At 42.2% G+C, this 17028-nt stretch overlaps 1 pseudogene; it reads left to right on the forward strand.

Moving 5' to 3' along the window:
• The window catches only part of LOC139419195 (probable ATP-dependent RNA helicase DDX10), a 119869-nt pseudogene that overhangs the window by 7637 nt on the left and 95204 nt on the right, over positions 1-17028 (forward strand).

A 17028-nucleotide genomic window follows, 5' to 3' on the forward strand; every position in this document is an offset into this window, starting at 1 on the left:
TGCCTCTTTGACCTGTCATTGACTCTTCAAAATATGTATTCTGTTCTACTGCCATTGACTTTATGTTCATATTTCTTATTGTTGCATTGCCGAGAAGGAACCTGCAAGTAGGTATTTCATTGGATGATGTACAGTGCATTCCTAAAGTTTTCAGACCACTTGACATTTTCCACATGTTGCGTTACAGCCTTATTCTAAAAAAAAAATTCCCCCTCCTTACTTCGGAGCTGATATTACAAGCCCGTAGAAGAACCTGATCACATGAAGGGCATTGGCAAAAATTTGCCTAATAAGAATAATGTATCTGAGATTAATCTTGGTTTCATCAGACCACAGAATCTTGTTTCTCATTGCCAAATGGAACCTAAAGGACTATGACAAACTCCAAGCGGGCTTATTGAGGAATGGCTTTCATCTGGCCACTACCATAAAGGCTTGATTGATGGAGTGCTACAGAGATGCTTTTCTTTCTGGAAGGTTCTTCCATCTCCACAGAGGAACTCTAGAGCTCTGACAGAGCTCTAATCGGGTTGTTGGTCACCTCCCTGACCAAGGCCCTTCTCCCCCGATTGCTCTTGGTGGTTCCAAACTTCTTCCATTTAAGAACAATGGAGGGGACCTTCAATGCTGCAGAAATGTTTTTGTACCCTTCCCCAGATCTGTGCCTCGACACAATCCTGTCATGGAGCTCTAAGGACAATTCCTTCGAACTTGTGGCTTGGTTTTTGCCCCGACATGCACTGTCAACTGTGGGACCTTTTATATAGACAGGTGTGTGCCTTTCCAAGTAATGTCCAATCAATTGAATTTACCACAGGTGGACTCCAATCAAGTTGTCGAAAAACATCTCAATAATGATCAATGGAAACAAGATGCACTTGAGTTCAATTTTAAGTCTCATAGCAAAGGGTCTAAATACATTTTTTTCTACAGTTGCTAAAATGTCTAAACACCTGTTTAATGCTTTGTCATTATTGGGTATTGATGAGGATATATAATAATTTCATCCATTTTAGAATAAGGCTGCAACGTAACAAAATGTGGAAAAGGGGAAGGGGTCCATATACTTCTCGAATGCACTGAATATGCGTATACCGTACATACGATTAAAACTTGAAACGATGCACAATTCACTACATAGGCATCTCTGTCCATTTACAATTCAGTGGCATAATGGAAAATTCTATCTTCTCCTCTACTAGAGCCTAGGCTATTTTCCTATCCAGTCCCAATCCCACTGAAACCCAAAATGACTCCTGTCTCGCATTCAAATTGCTAAGTTTATTCTGTACTTCATAGGTTGCATAATCAAAGCAGGTCTCTTGCCTTTGCATGTCAAAATACTGCTATAACATTTCCCCTGCTTCTCTGTGCTGTCTTGTTCTTGCTGCCCATACGAGAGCTTCGGTAGAGAATGTGACATCAACAAACTGTGTGAGAGTAGATATGCATATTTTTTTTACATGTTGGTCCCGTTAAGAGGCCTTTTATTTAAACTATATCTCCCAGTCATCTATGAGCTGATCTGCTATCTGTATAATCATAAACTCAAATTTGCCAAATATAGGAGATAACCTAGAAATAATGACAGAATATCTAACAAGCTTAGCATCTTTGGTGATTTGACTTTTGTGTTTGACCACCGTTACAAAGTTCGTATGATTCGACAATGCTGTTTTCGGGTTGCGTCCTTAGCTCTCTGTGTTGAGAGCCTACTGCTGAATTGAGGAACATAACACTCGGAATTTATGAATGGCCTGTTTCGCAATTCACAACAACATCATTGGCGATCAAAGATAGTTGCTCTTATCATTACTAAATATCAGTTTCATTTGCTCTGAAATCTTTACATAGTTGCGCTGCACCCATCTTATTTGCGGAGAACCCTGTCATCGTGACCCTATCTTGGTTTTAAATGCTTTAAATTGGCACTTCTGATTTCTGGGATATTTCCTGGGAGTCTCGTAATAAATACATTTTTCCTCTATTGAAACTTGGTAGACTTTCGGGAAAATATTAATCCAACAAATTGCGTTTTTTCAACAGTAGTTTTAAAGTGAAGTTATCACAGTGAAGTGCTGAATCTTCCAGGGACACTGCCATTTGCACAAATGTACCCACAAGACACCATTACAATTATTGTATAGAGTGCAACAGTTAAGTTCCTTCTGATAGACAATCCATTATCCTATCATCACATATCACAGTAGTTGACCTACTCACCAGATGGCAGTGTTGTATGGTCCACCTCTCACACCACCTCTCCCTGTGGCCTACAGTTTGCACATTATAACCTCGAGTGTTTAACTCCGACTGGCTTTCAAATATGTTCCAAAGCTCCAAAATCCAGCGGTACCTACTGTACTGTAGGTGACACATGATGCTGTTCTGGTTTTGTATTGTTCTCTGTTACTACAATGGTGAGTTGGTACCATAGCAGTTTGCCCAGCTGCAGTGCTGACTCATGGGTGTGTGTGTGTGTAATCGCACTCCAATAGCACCCGGGAGTTGCAGCAGTATTTTTGTGAAAAATAGTGAGTATTGGTGTAAGAGTGAGTGTGTGTCTAAGACAGACATTACCTATTCGGAGCTCTGTGCAGCTGTGTCAAAGACGCACACTTAATGACAGCAACAATGTACGCACGTCTTAAGCAGTCAGTATGTGCTTCCAGCCACTGCACTGCTACAGTGTGTATTGCAGTTAGTTCAGCAGTCTGTTGAGTGAGCTGTTTAAACCTCTGGGCTCCGAATGTCACAATTTGAAGCTTCTGAGTTGCCATACCCCTTGGTAAAATTCTTGCTTGTCGGTTCTTTTGTGTGAACTAACAGGATGGAAGGGGAATACTTTCTAGGCTTACTGCGATCAGACATTTGCATTTCTTTGCGGACTTTGCAGCATGCTGCTGCTGTTTTGTAGGTGTCAGCATGATTCAGTTCGACTGGCACCTCCCTTAAAAGACCTTCGCTTTTAAAACTAGAAAAAAGCGGTAATAGTACTGTATGTTAATCTATGACTCAAGAAATGTCATTTTGAGATTTTTGCACAGGAGATCTTAGTCGTCCAATTTTACATCAAACTAATATGTTTGGTATAGTATTTGTCAAGTTAACAAATGTGCATGAAAAAAAATTATCTCGTTGAATGACAAACACTTAATGAAGAATCTTTACTGTTGACCAATCACCGACAAAGGGGCATGAACTTCGGCTACGGATTAGAGAATGGTTCACTTGTGATCCGCATTTTAGGGCGTTGTCCTAACTTAAAAATTTACCAATAGAATTATAAACCGGGTTTCCTGCATATGCAGGAATGCCCACAGGTAGCCTAGTGGTTAGAGCGTTGGGCCAGTAACCGAAAGCTTTCTGGATCGAATCTCTGAAATGACAAGGTAAAAATCTGTTGTTCTGCCCCTGAACAAGGCAGTTAACCCACTGTTCCCTGGTAGGCTGTCATTGTAAATAAGAATTTGTTCTTAACTGACTTGCCTAGTTAAATAGGCGGGAGCGAATGACACTGTGTGCTAGCTTAGCCACCTACTTCTAAGGAGGACTCCTATACACAGGAGGCTGGGATGACAGTGTGTGCTAGCTTAGCCACCTACTTCTAAGGAGGACTCCTATACACAGGAGGCTGGGATGACAGTGGGTGCTAACTAGATAACTATCAAGCTCGCACAGTGTCGCCAACTATCAAGCGCGCACAGTGTCCTTCGCCCCCCACCTGTCTGGCACGATTGTCTCTGGTACACAGCAAGCTTGAGGCAGGGGCAATGTGAGCTAGCACGTGGGAGGCGGGTACGACCGGTAGACAGTGTCCTTCGCCTTAAATGGTGGGGAACGCCTCAAATTGGGGACTTCCGTTGCACACTTGATCGACTTAAGCTTGCCTTGAGAACACCCTTGCCGAAAGCTGGGAACACCACACTAGCTGCCTGGTATTTTGAAGTAATGTGCAGTGTTGCAAAGAGAGTTGTAATGTAGCATCAGCTCAGCCTCTACAGCTTTGTTTCAGTCTGTCTGTTTATCTCTCTTTCTGTCCTCAAAGTCTGACTCTGCATGTATTTCACAGTTCTTCTTGCTGAGCTGAAGAATGTAGCTCTCACTCCGCCACCTTTGTCTTGCAACCCATCTCTCTCCCTCTGCGTCTCTGACTTGGTCACAAAACCATAACCCTCCTATAATCATGAAGGACTTCTTTATGAAACCCATGATGAAAACAAGTCCATTATGATCGTAAGAGGTGTAACATTAACTGTGCAAATGTAGCAGATTGTAGAAGTTATGTATGCATTTGTGGTTGAGCAGTATCCTTTTACAGCTGAAATAAAACATCTCTCAAATATTGTGCACACATTTCCGTACATCCTTATTAGAGAGCATTTCTTCTTTGGCAAGATAATCCATCCACCTGACAGGTGTGGCATATCAAGAAGCTGATTTAAACAGCATGATCATTACACAGGTGCACCTTGTGCTGAGGACAGTAAAAGGTCACTTTAAAATGTGCAGTTTTGTCACACAACACAATGCTACAGATGTCTCAAGTTTTGAGGGAGCGTGCAATTGGCATGCTGACTGCAGAAATGTCCACCATTTTCTCTACCATAAGCTACGTTGTTTTAGAGAATTTGGCAGTAAGTCTAACCGGCCTCAACCGCAGACCATGTGTAACCACGCTAGCCCAGGACCTCCACATCCGGCTTCTTCACCTGTGGGATCGTCTGAGGGGGAGGGTGGGGTGCTGAGGATTATTTCAGTCTGTAATAGTCCTTTTGTTGGGAAAAAATGCGTTCTGTTTGGCTGGGCCTGGCTCCCCAGTGGGTGGACCTGGCTGGCAAGTGGGTGGACCTATGGCTGCAACCCTGCCCAGTGTCGTGGTAATTTCTTATATTACTAAACATTGAGAGAGCAAACCACACACCAGTCAAAGTTATACATAAACTTCATCTTTTAATTATATGTGAGCTTCACCATAGCCCTGTGACTCTCAGATCAATTCAGTGTCTATAAATGAATTCTCTGAGAGTGCTTACAAAACAGTTGTTAGTATCATTTATAGCCAAGACACACCCATCTCAACTCACATGACAAGAAACAGATCTCAGAAACAGTTCACAAAGAACCTTTTACTTGAATGAGGAGTATCCCATAGCCAGATAGCATTAGCTATAAATAATCGTTCAGTTTGGTCTCCTAAACGAAGTTCTTATATCGTTCTTGGTACAACATAGTACCAAACCATTACCTCATCCAATGGCATATATAAATTGTCAATTCTAGATACTTCCATCTCAAATACACCCCCTCCTGGACAAGATCAGAAAAGACAGTGAGCCTCTTAGGTCATGTACTAGATCAAGATAAGGGCAACCTCAGAGGGGCCATACAATAGTTAGACACATTCCCATAAGAAGACAAGCTTCCATTCTGTCCTCCTCCCCTTCTGATATTCTTCATAGCATCACATGGTTTAACATATACATTGACATATGAAGACAAGCCTGACCTCTACCCTCTCTGGGCCCCTAGTGACTAAGCCCTAGCAGAGAAGGGATAACTGCAAACTGCCAACAGTATTATATAAAATAAGACATCCTAATGACAAATATATCACATAAGCATTATTATGTAAATAAAACATCTTATTTATCAATGTTACCTAACTAATTCTGATTCTGCTACCACACCAGTCATGTGAAATCCATCTCCAATCCTACGGAATTTATATAAATTGACTGATTTCCTTATATGAGCTGTAACTCTGTAAAATCTTTGAAATTGTTCCATGTTGTGTTATATTTTTGTTCATCATATGTTATTACACCCACTCTTGTGAGCTATTGACCAATTAACTTATTTATACATTTAGGACAAACAATTAAAAACAAAAATCTACTGTTTTTCACCTTACAGATATAAGGAGGGAGGAGAGGCTCTGCTCGTCCTGCTGCCCTCAGAAGAGGAGCGCATGCTATCCCAACTCCAGGAGAAAAAAGTCCCCATCAACAGAATCCAGTGAGTTTACTTACAGCCTCCTCACATATGCTTGCACGCGTGCACACACACACTTGTATTTCACTGGGACTGGGCAGGCTGTTGGTTGTGGAGATCTACTGTAGGTGAGAAATTAAAACAAAACAGGTGGTGGACTGTAGTTTTAGTTTTTACTGTTTTTAAGCTTTATTCTGTGTCTCCACTAGGGCAGTGACGGTACAAGTGTCGTAATATATTTTACATGGCAACTCTTTGGTCTTTTTTAAAAAGCTGTTGTTTGTGAAATATGGTGTGCTATAGCTTAGAAAATAAATGCATGCGACTGGATGACAATGATATTTGTTTCCAACATTTGGGTAATTTTCCTAAATAAGTTAAACCCGCTTGGTGTTTTGTTTCCTTGCCACGATACTAACGAGTGACTCGATACTGGTATTGTCCCGGCTCTAGTCTCCGTCTTCCCAGCTGCTCTTTCACCCCCCCTCCAAGCAAAAAACTGAGGCCTTATGAGAATGTTTACATGATACCATATGATTCCAAAGACTATTTTCCCTCACGGAGATGCATTGGACAGATGGGGTAGACTTCACAAAGCAGTTACGGTCAACAAGTGAGCCAGCTGACTTTCCTAAATATTCTGATTCTGAAACATCCTCATTGTGTCTAGTAGTTCAAACATGCACTGTAAATGGACATGCTATGAATGATGTGTAATATTCTGAATGACCCATATTCAACCTGTACCCTTGTCCCCGTTGTGTGCCTGATACCACCAGTTTCATGTTGTCACAGTACGTTTTAATATTGACTTAAGGTTCTATTTGGACCTGTTTGTGAGATGGGGAGATGTAGGTTTAGCTGAGAGGCTTTGAGCAGTGCAGTAAGTCGGCCAACCATGTGAGGGAGAGCGTGAGACTGGCTCTGCTGTCACAGAGGAGACCAGAACTGAGCCCCTCTGGCTAAATCCTGATAGGCACAGTGTCCAGCATGATGCCCTCACAGTACAGTGTTTTCCGTACATGGAGTAGCCCCCGGCGAGGGGGGTGGGGCGTTCCATCCTAAATACACAGAAATTATTGAATACTTTAATGACTTTACCTCCCATATTGGTAAAAGTAGTTGTTGTATTGAGTAGAAAGACCATTACTTAATTTAGTGTGGTGGTGTTTTTGGATATCTTCTAGGCCTATATAATCAGAACTATTTTATGTAAGAGCCTTTATTTAAAATTAAACTTGTCATCTCTTGAGATTATGGTTTTACTGCAAGATATGAATTTCCACAATGTTTGTTTTTCAAGTGCTGTATTTTATTGGCTCTGCTATGACACTTAGTTCACTGAAATGACATTATTTCCTTACCCTATCTTTTAAAAAGTTTGGCCTGTCAGCCAATCACTGTGGGTGGGACTTTGAGGGAAGGCGGTATATTAGACTAGTTTTTCTGACTAGATTACTAATCTACTCTTTCAATTTCATTTATTGTGGCAAACTATATCTAGTCTACTCAATTTAGTTTGTTACAAAAACTTAAGAAAAAAGGTTGTGTTCTGTTAACTTGGATTCTCTGTTGGGAAACAATATAGAATTGCAGGAAAATGTTTTTTAAATGCAAACATTTTCAGAGGGAGGATTCCCAGTCCAGATTGTGCACCCCCACATTTTATACGAAGTCAGGTGCCAATGAATAGACCTAGAAGTATTATTGAAGAATGAAGCAGGTGTTAAACATGGGCTTTGCTACATAGAATGCAACAGTTGACTACTCCATTGTCAATACTTTAATCAAATCAGTAGGCATATATCAATTTCTTTAAGAATACCATATAAGTATCATGACATTAGCTTTTATAACCTTCAATCTGTTATCATATTTTGGACCAGAATGAGGCTCTCTCTATCCACTACCTATTGTGCCTGCAGTGAGGATTCAACATATTCGAGAATGTTTTCATAATTTGTCTGCATATAATTGCCAAAAAGCAAACAAGATCTTTGGTTTACATGTTCGGATGTGATACCATTGACATAACTACGTTGTATGATTTATGAATAGCAAAGGGATATAGGACATTGACTTTATTCAGTCAGAGACCTTTTATAAACTAGTCAACACAAGCTCTTCGGTCATCAAAGCACAGTAAATAGCCTCCGTGGCTGTGTAGGCCTATGAAACATGCCAAATTAAATAATAAATGAATGTGCCACAAAGCAGTAAGTGGATTTCAACTAATCGTTACCACTCGCATTACACGGGACGTGTAAATTCATTCACTGGAGACCACAGCGTACAGCAATAACACAGGTACTGAGAGGAGGGACAGTCGGCAGACTGACAAACCAGCAGTTTCCCTGTCATCGCTCACTTTGTGATTGACATGCACCTGTCCTCTAAATAAATCACTAGGAGATGCATATCAGACTTTTTATAACTAACTCACTCATTGATCTATCTGTGTGCATATCAATCATTCTAGCGGGAGAAGGCTATATGGACTTTATTTGACTAGAGAATTACACATTTTAAATGAAAAGAAGCCTAGTTCATTTAAAAAAGTAGCTGGCTTACAATGAGTTATCGGCTATTTAGCTGACGGACGGTGCTTATGGGAAACAGTGAGCACATACACACATACACACACAAACTCGCTCCACTCTCTCTTCCACATCCACAAATATGTATACTAGGCAGGGTAGCCTAGTGGTTAGAGTGTTGAACTAGTAACCGAAAGGTTGCAAGTTCGAATGCCCGAGCTGACAAGGTACAAATCTGTCGTTCTGCCTCTGAACAGGCAGTTAACCCACTGTTCCTAGGCCGTCATTGAAAATAAGAATTTGTTCTTAACTGACTTGCCTAGTTAAATAAAGGTCAAATAAATGTAAAAAATACACGAACAATCATCACTCTCTTTCACACAAACAGAAATACTTAGATTTACATTTTGGCAGTATTTATCATTCTGGAGGTGCAATCTAACATCATATGATATTACTCACACACGCAGTGAGTGTAAAAAAACAAGACAGAGAAATACCATATTTCAGGGATTTTCACAATATAATACAAAGAATATTCCTTGGGAGTTAGGATTGTTGACCTAAAGAAACGTCCTCACTGTCAACTGTGTTTATTTTCAGCAAACTTAACATGTGTAAATATTTGCATGAACATAACATTCAACAACTGAGACACAAACTGAACAAGTTCCACAGACATGTGACTAACAGAAATGGAATAATGTGTACCTGAACAAAGAGGGGGTCAAAATGAAAAGTAACAGTCAGTATCTGGTGTGGCCACAAGCTGCATTAAGTACTGCAGTGCATCTCCTCATGGACTGTACCAGATTTGCCCGTTCTTGCTGTGAGATGTTACCCCACTCTTCCACCAAGGTACCTGCAAGTTCCCGGACATTTCTGGGGGAAATGGCCCTAGCCCTCACCCTCCGATCCAACAGGTCCCAGACGTGCTCAATGGGATTGAGATCCGGGCTCTTCGCTGGCCATGGCAGAACACTGTCATTCCTGTCTTGCAGGAAATCACGCACAGAACGAGCAGTATGGCTGGTGGCATTGTCATGCTGGAGGGTCATGTCAGGATGAGCCTGCAGGAAGGGTACCACATGAGGGAGGAGGATGTCTTCCCTGTAACGCACAGAGTTGAGATTGCCTGCAATGACAACAAGCTCAGTCCGATGATGCTGTGACACACTGCCCCAGACCATGACGGACCCTCCACCTCCAAATCGATCCCGCTCCAGAGTACAGGCCTTGGTGTAACGCTCATTCCTTCAACTATAACCGTGAATCCGACCATCACCCCTGGTGAGACAACCTCGACTTGTGTTTTTCAATGACTGAGTAGTTCAACTGATAATGGTTAAACTTTTTGGAAAATAAATTAACAGGCCTCTCAACCCCAGACACATCTGCTTGCAGCAAAACTGCACCTGCCCCCACATGACTAGTATCCACCTGCAAGGTAAATGACAAATCCACGCGAGGAGCAGCCAGCACCGGAGTTGAGGTAAGCAAGCTCTTTGCATCTTCAAAAGCCTGTTGACAACGAGAAGACCATACGTAAACAGCCTTAGCTTTCAGAAAATCTGTCAAGGGAGCGACCACAGTAGAGTAGTTCCTACAAAAACTACAGTACTAACCAATCATTCCCAAGAAACGCATCAGTTCCTTTTTAGTAGTTGGTGGTGGAAAAGCATCAAAAGCTACCACTTTAGCCCGAACAGGATGCACTTCACAACCACCTTTCCATTTAGCCAGATTGATCGTGAGGCGACCCGCAGCTCGTCGGTCGAACAAGGCTTGAATACGGGACAGATGTTCCTCCCAAGTATCTGCATATATCACTACATCGTCCAGATAAGCACCGCACCCGGCCAGACCAGAGACAACCCTTTTCATAAGTCGCTGAAAAGTGGCAGGTGCATTACGCAGGCCGAAACTCACAGCCGAATACAAGTACAGACCAGAGGGTGTAATAAAGGCAGAGATTTCACGTGCCCTACTCATCAGTGGCACCTGCCAATAGCCCTTTAACTTCTCTAGGATAGGGGGCAGCATTTGGAATTTTGGATGAAAAGCATGCCCAAACTCAACTGCCTGCTACTCATCCCCAGAAGATAAGATATGCATATTATTAGATTTATATTATTAGATTTGGATAGAAAACACTCTGAAGTTTCTAAAACTGTTTGAATCATGTCTGTGAGTATAACATAACTTATGTAGCAGGCGAAACCCCGAGGACAAACCATTCAGATATTTTTTCTTTGAGGTCACCCTCTTTTCAATGGGTTTTCATTGGGAATCAGTTTCTACCGCTTCCACTGGATGTCACCAGTCTTTAGAAATTGGTTGAGGTTATTCCTTTGTGTAATGAAGAAGTACGGCCATCTTGAACGAGGGTCACTTCATGTGTACTGTTTGATAGAGGCGCATGACCAGAAAGCATGCTTCAGTTTGTTTTCTTCCTGTATTGAACACAGATCATCCTTCAATTATATCAATTATTTACTTTAAAAAAGACCTAAAGTTCTATTACAAAAGTAGTTTGAAATGTTTTGGCAAAGTTTACAGGTAACCTTTGAGATATTTTGTAGTCACGTTGGAACCTGTGTTTTTCTGGATCAAACGCGCCAAATAAATTGACATTTTGAATATATATGGACGGAATTAATCGAACAAAAGGACCATTTGTGATGTTTATGGGACATATTGGTGTGCCAACAGATGAAGCTCGTCAAAGGTAAGGCATGATTTATATTTTTATTTCTGCGTTTTGTGTCGCGCCTGCAGGGTTGAAATGTTCTCTCTCTTTTGTTTATGGAGGTGCTATCCTCAGATAATAGCATTGTTTGCTTTCGCCGAAAAGCCTTTTTGAAATCTGACTTGTTGGCTGGATTCACAACACGGGTAGCTTTAATTTGGTATCTTACATGTGTGATTTCATGAAAGTTTGATTTTTATAGTAATTTATTTGAATTTGCCGCTCTGCATTTTCTCTGGCTTTTGGCCAAGTGGGACACTACCGTCCCACATATCCCAGAGAGGTTTTAACAGGTCAAATTTGCTCACAAACTTAGCTGCGCCGACTTGATCACAGTAGTCCTCCATCCGAGGAAGAGGAAATTAATCTGGTTTAGTGACACTGTTTACCTTACGGTGGTCCGTACAAAATTTGTCCATTCTGGTTTACTGACCAAGATACAGGGAGAAGCCCAACTGGAGAAAGAAGGCTCTGCTATGTACCCGACCTCAGCATCCAGACAACGCAGTTTCTCTGAAGAAACTCTAGAACCGCTGACGAATGGGGTCAGCATCTCCAATGTCAATATCATGTTCTATTAGGTTTGTACGTGTAGGTGTATCAGAAAACTTACCTGGGAATCTCCGAATCAGATCAACCATCTCTTTCCGCCCACCAACAGGTAGATGAGCGAGAAGGCTGTCTAAAATATCCAGTGTCTCTGAATTTTTCAATCTACCCTGCAGTATGCAATCGTCCGGACCAGGAACATCTTCCTCCTCATGCACGGACCTAGCATGACAAGAACTCAGGGAAATAACGGTATCGGCCAAAATAACAGAGGAACGTGCATAATGGAGTTTTAACATTTACATGGCACAGTTGATGTACTTTTCTCCATTCTGGAGTGGCAACTAGATAGTTTTGCTCAGTGTACTGGCGCACCACCGTATATGGACCTTGAAACTTGGCTTGAAAAGGAGAACCAACAATTGGCAGCAGAGCAAGAACCTGGTCACCTGGACTAAAGTGAAGAGTCTCAGTTCGGCGATCAAATATGCCCTTCATCCTCTCCTGTGAAGATGATAGCTTCTCTTTAGCCATTTCACCAGTGGCATACAGGCGTCGCTGGAAATCACACACATAAGATAACAGGGACTGAGGGGACTCAGGAGACTTCCAGTCATCCTGGAGAACAGATAGAAGTCCACGCACCCTATGTCCAAACACAAGGTAATTTGGACTGAAACCTGTGCTCTCCTGTGAGACCTCCCCCAGAAAACAGCTACCATGAGACACCCACTTTCTCATCAAGACATCCTCTTGGAGAAAATAGCCATGGACGACATCTCCCAACTGTTCCACAGGCACAATTTGGTCACGCAACTCTTCTAATGTGGGGTCAGTCCGTTGCGCATTGATTCGATCGGAGCGGGATACAGATAACGGGATAACAGGGAAAGCATTGACAGACTTCTTTGTGGTATTCTCGTTAGCTGGCGCAGTGACACACACAGAGAACACCTCTGGGGAAACTCTGCGCACTCTCATCAGGAATCCCTACAAATGACGGCATAGTGTAAACCACTAGAGATGGAAACACAACATTCCATACACTCTCACCAGCCAAGTTATTCCCAAGGATAACGTCGATACCCTCAATAGGCAACAAAGGACGCACCCCCACAACAACCTCACCTTTCGCCAGTTCATAACCCAACATGAGTTTATGCAATGGAACTGACAGTGTTCAAACCTATTCTCCTAATTAGAACACTATTCCCCGAATCAGTCTCAGCAGAGGAGGGTAACACAGATTCCAACACAAATGATTCATACGCATCTGTGTCTTAGGAACTTCACTGGCACAAGGTCCTTACTTCCTAACATAGACACAAAACCCTCCGTAATGAAAGGTATATAGTCTGGGTCAATATGGACTTTCACATGGCCCTGGGCATGAGACAATGTGTCAGGAGTCAACTGATGTGGAACAGGCGCAGCTAACGCCGTAGGCTTAGATTTAACGTAAGCACACGTACTGAATTTACCCCTAGCCCTGAGAACTGGACATTCGTTTTTCCAATGACCTGAACCTTGACAGTAGTGACACTCTTGACCAAAGTCAGCTTTACCACTGGAGGCTCAACCTTAGTTGAATGAAACTCTGCCCGTGAACCAAAGTATCTCGGTGAGCGAGGCCCAAATCTCTCCGAACGCCCCCAATCACTCCGAATATGGGGCTCTGCAAAGACACTTTTGTGAGTCAAAACATACTCGTCCGCCAAAACCGCAGCTTCAGCGACAGTCTACTTTTTGTTAATTAATGTACGTGGCTATACGATCATGGAATGTGTCCTTAAATTGCTCTAACATAATCAGATCACACAGCCCTTGGAAAGTCATAACTGCAGAGGTGGAACACCAGCGATAAACTGAATATAATTCTTGCGCAAACTCAACATGAGTCTGTTTATCATCCATTTTTAAAGTTCTAAATCGTTGGCGGTAAGCCTCAGGGACCAGTTCGTAAATCTGTAACACAGCCGTTTTAACCTTATCATAACTGACACTGTCGGCTACACTAAGAGCTGAATATGCTTCCTGCGCTTTACTAGTCAGCACACACTGTAACATTAAAGTGCGATCAGAATCAGGCCAACTCCTAGCGTCAGCAACACGCTCCAGCAATGAAAATAATGTCTCAGGGTCATTTTCATTCAATTCAGGCAACAACCGTAAGTTCCCAACAATATATCATATCAAATGTGTCCGGTGCACGACCAAAAGAGGAGCAACCCCTAAGTACATCTTGGTCACCTTCCCAGAGCAAACTCTCCTCTGAGAGCTTTCCTTCCCTAACCAGCTCTAGCCGCTCTTGTTGCAGCTTGATTTTAGTATGCTCCAAATCCTGTTTAAATTCCAATTGCTTTTCATACTTTAGCATATCAGCACGCTCCGAATCCTGTTTAAATGCCAATTATTTTTCATATTTTACACGGTCATGCTCCAGCTTCTCACGATCATGCTCCAGCTTCTCACGATCAAGCTCTAGCTTCTCACGATCATGCTCTATTTGTAACAGAAGTAGTTCTTTCTGCTGTTCAAAAAGAAAACTACTAGGACTAACAGATGGAGCAGCCATTGTAATGTTACAGGGAGACAGCGAGCCCGCAGCAGATGCTGCCCCAGTGGTAACTTCAAGAATACCACTCATCATCACAGATTGGCCTTCAATATCAACCTAATATAATTGTTTTGACGTTTATCACTAAATTCATCCTTGTGGTGTTCAGCAACAACAATATAATCAACAATGGTGTGTGTAGTCAGTTATCAGTAGTGTGAGTGGTTGCGTGCATAAATGTAATAATGAGTGATGTTGAAAGGTGCCAACGCAAACAACCAAAAACAGCCACAAAAATGCCATAACCAAAATCTGTGTCTGCATGGAGAGAATCTCCTCAATGAATGGGAAGAGGTGCATTTATCCTGGGACACACCGGAGCCCAGGTGTGTCCCATTTCACTGACGACCCTCCCGGCTCTGCCCACCGACATCTGTTAAGGAAAACAAGAGCAAAGAGAGAGAATTCGGCAGACTGCGTGGGAGGGTCGTCACATGGGTTTGTGCCCATAGGCGACGTTGTTGCCGGTGATGTCTGGTGAGGACCTGCCTTACAACAGGCCTACAAGCCCTCAGTCCAGCCTCTCTCAGCCTATTGCAGACAGTCTGAGCACTGATGGAGGGATTGTGCGTTCTTGGTGTAACTCGGGCAGTTGTTGTTGCCATCCTGTACTTGTCCCGCTGGTGTGATGTTCCGATCCTGTGCAGGTGTTACAGGTGGTCTACCACTGCGAGGACGATCGGCTGTCCGTCCTGTAGCGCTGTCTTAGGCGTCTCACAGTACGGACATTGCAATTTATTGCCCTGGCCACATCTCCAGTCCTCATGCCTCCTTGCAGCATGCCTAAGGCACATTCACGCAGATGAGCAGGGACACTGGGCATCTTTCTTTTGGTGTTTTTCAGAGTCAGTAGAAAGGCCTATTTAGTGTCCTAAATTTTCATAACTGTGACCTTAATTACCTACCGTCTGTAAGCTGTTAGTATCTTAACGACCGTTCCACAGGTGCGTGTTCATTAATTGTTTATGGTTCATTGAACAAGCATGGGAAACAGTGTTTAAACCCTTTACAATGAAGATCTGTGAAGTTATTCGGATTCTTACTAATTATCTTTGAAAGACAGGGTCCTGAAAAAGGGACGTTTCTTTTTTTCCTGAGTTTACGTTGACATATTTGACATTTGTATCTAAAAGCATAATTGAGAAATAATTCATGAAAGTTGGCATATTTGGGATGTTTTGGACTTACCCAGGCCTCCTGTATGACTCCATAATGTTTCATCTGTATGTGCTCCAAATCAAGAATTGTTGTATGAAGCTTTTCGGCCTTCTCTGTAAGCTGAGTAGTATTTCGTTTTTTTTTTTAAACATATATTTATAGATATTAAAAAATATAAATATGAATGTAAAAAATATACCACTTTTGATTTGGCCAATTTTTCTATACATACGGTCATATCAAAGTTCCGGAGTGGGATCTTTGCTAATTTTAGAGTGATGGCCCATTGTTATACAGTAAAATATTCATAGTAGGCATTGTAACCAATCAAAGCCCTCCTTTCGATCATCCAACCTCTAGAGGCCGATATAGTGTCTACTCGCACAACGTGAATTGTCACGTGTCTGCAAACCATCAATCTCTAACGTAATTATCCAATTAGTCTAAAATAAATTCCCAACCATGTGGATTGACTTCAAATTAAATGTTTGCTGACGATTATTCTCATCAGCTGCTTACACTTTAGCCTAATTCACCAAATTCTTATGTTATCTCGAACTTTATCAACATAAATATTTAACTTATTAAGTGTCTTGTCAACATAAAATGCCTGTTATTCCCATATAATCTAAGAAATGTGGCCTATTTCATAAAAGTAGCCATTTTTATTCACTATAGAAATACAAGTTAATGGGCCTCCCTAGTGGCGCAGCGGTCTAAGGCACTGTATCGGAGTGCTTGAGGCCTCACTACAGACCCGGATTTGATCCCAGGCTCTGTCGCAGCCAGCTGTGATGGGGAGACCCATGAGGCGGCGCACAATTAGCCCAGCGTCGTCCGGGTTAGGGGAGGTTTGGCCGGCCGGGATGTCCTTGTCCCATCGCGCGCTAGTGACTCCGAGCGCATGGATGCTGGATTCGGTCGCCAGTTTTAGTGTTTCCTCCTATACATTAGTGAGGCTGGCTTCCGGGTTAAGCGAGCAGTGTGTCAAGAAGCTTGGCAGGGTCGTGTTTCGGAGGACGCATGGCTCTCGAGTTGCAGCGATGGGACAAGACTAATTACAATTGGAGGTAATAAGTACCAAAAAATAAAAAGGTTAAAATTAGATTTAGTACTAGAGTTAAAGTTTAGGTTTGGGTTAGATAGTTAAAATGTTACTTATTGTCTGTAGAGCAGGGCTCTCCAACCGTAAACACGGACACCCTCATAGATATCATCCTAACCAACTTGCCATCCAAATAAACCTTATTCCGTTCAAAATATATAACTTCACCAATTTGGCCACTTGGGTACATTTGGGCTACTTGTGTGGGACACCTGGGTGACTTCATGATGAATGTCATGTAGCACACTCATATTGGAAGTTATCATTCTGAAACCTTGCACAAGTACTGTTGCCCTCTTATGTTTTTCACTGAAATTGT

This window comes from Oncorhynchus clarkii, chromosome 10, assembly GCF_045791955.1.
Source record: "Oncorhynchus clarkii lewisi isolate Uvic-CL-2024 chromosome 10, UVic_Ocla_1.0, whole genome shotgun sequence".
NCBI lineage: Eukaryota > Metazoa > Chordata > Actinopteri > Salmoniformes > Salmonidae > Oncorhynchus > Oncorhynchus clarkii.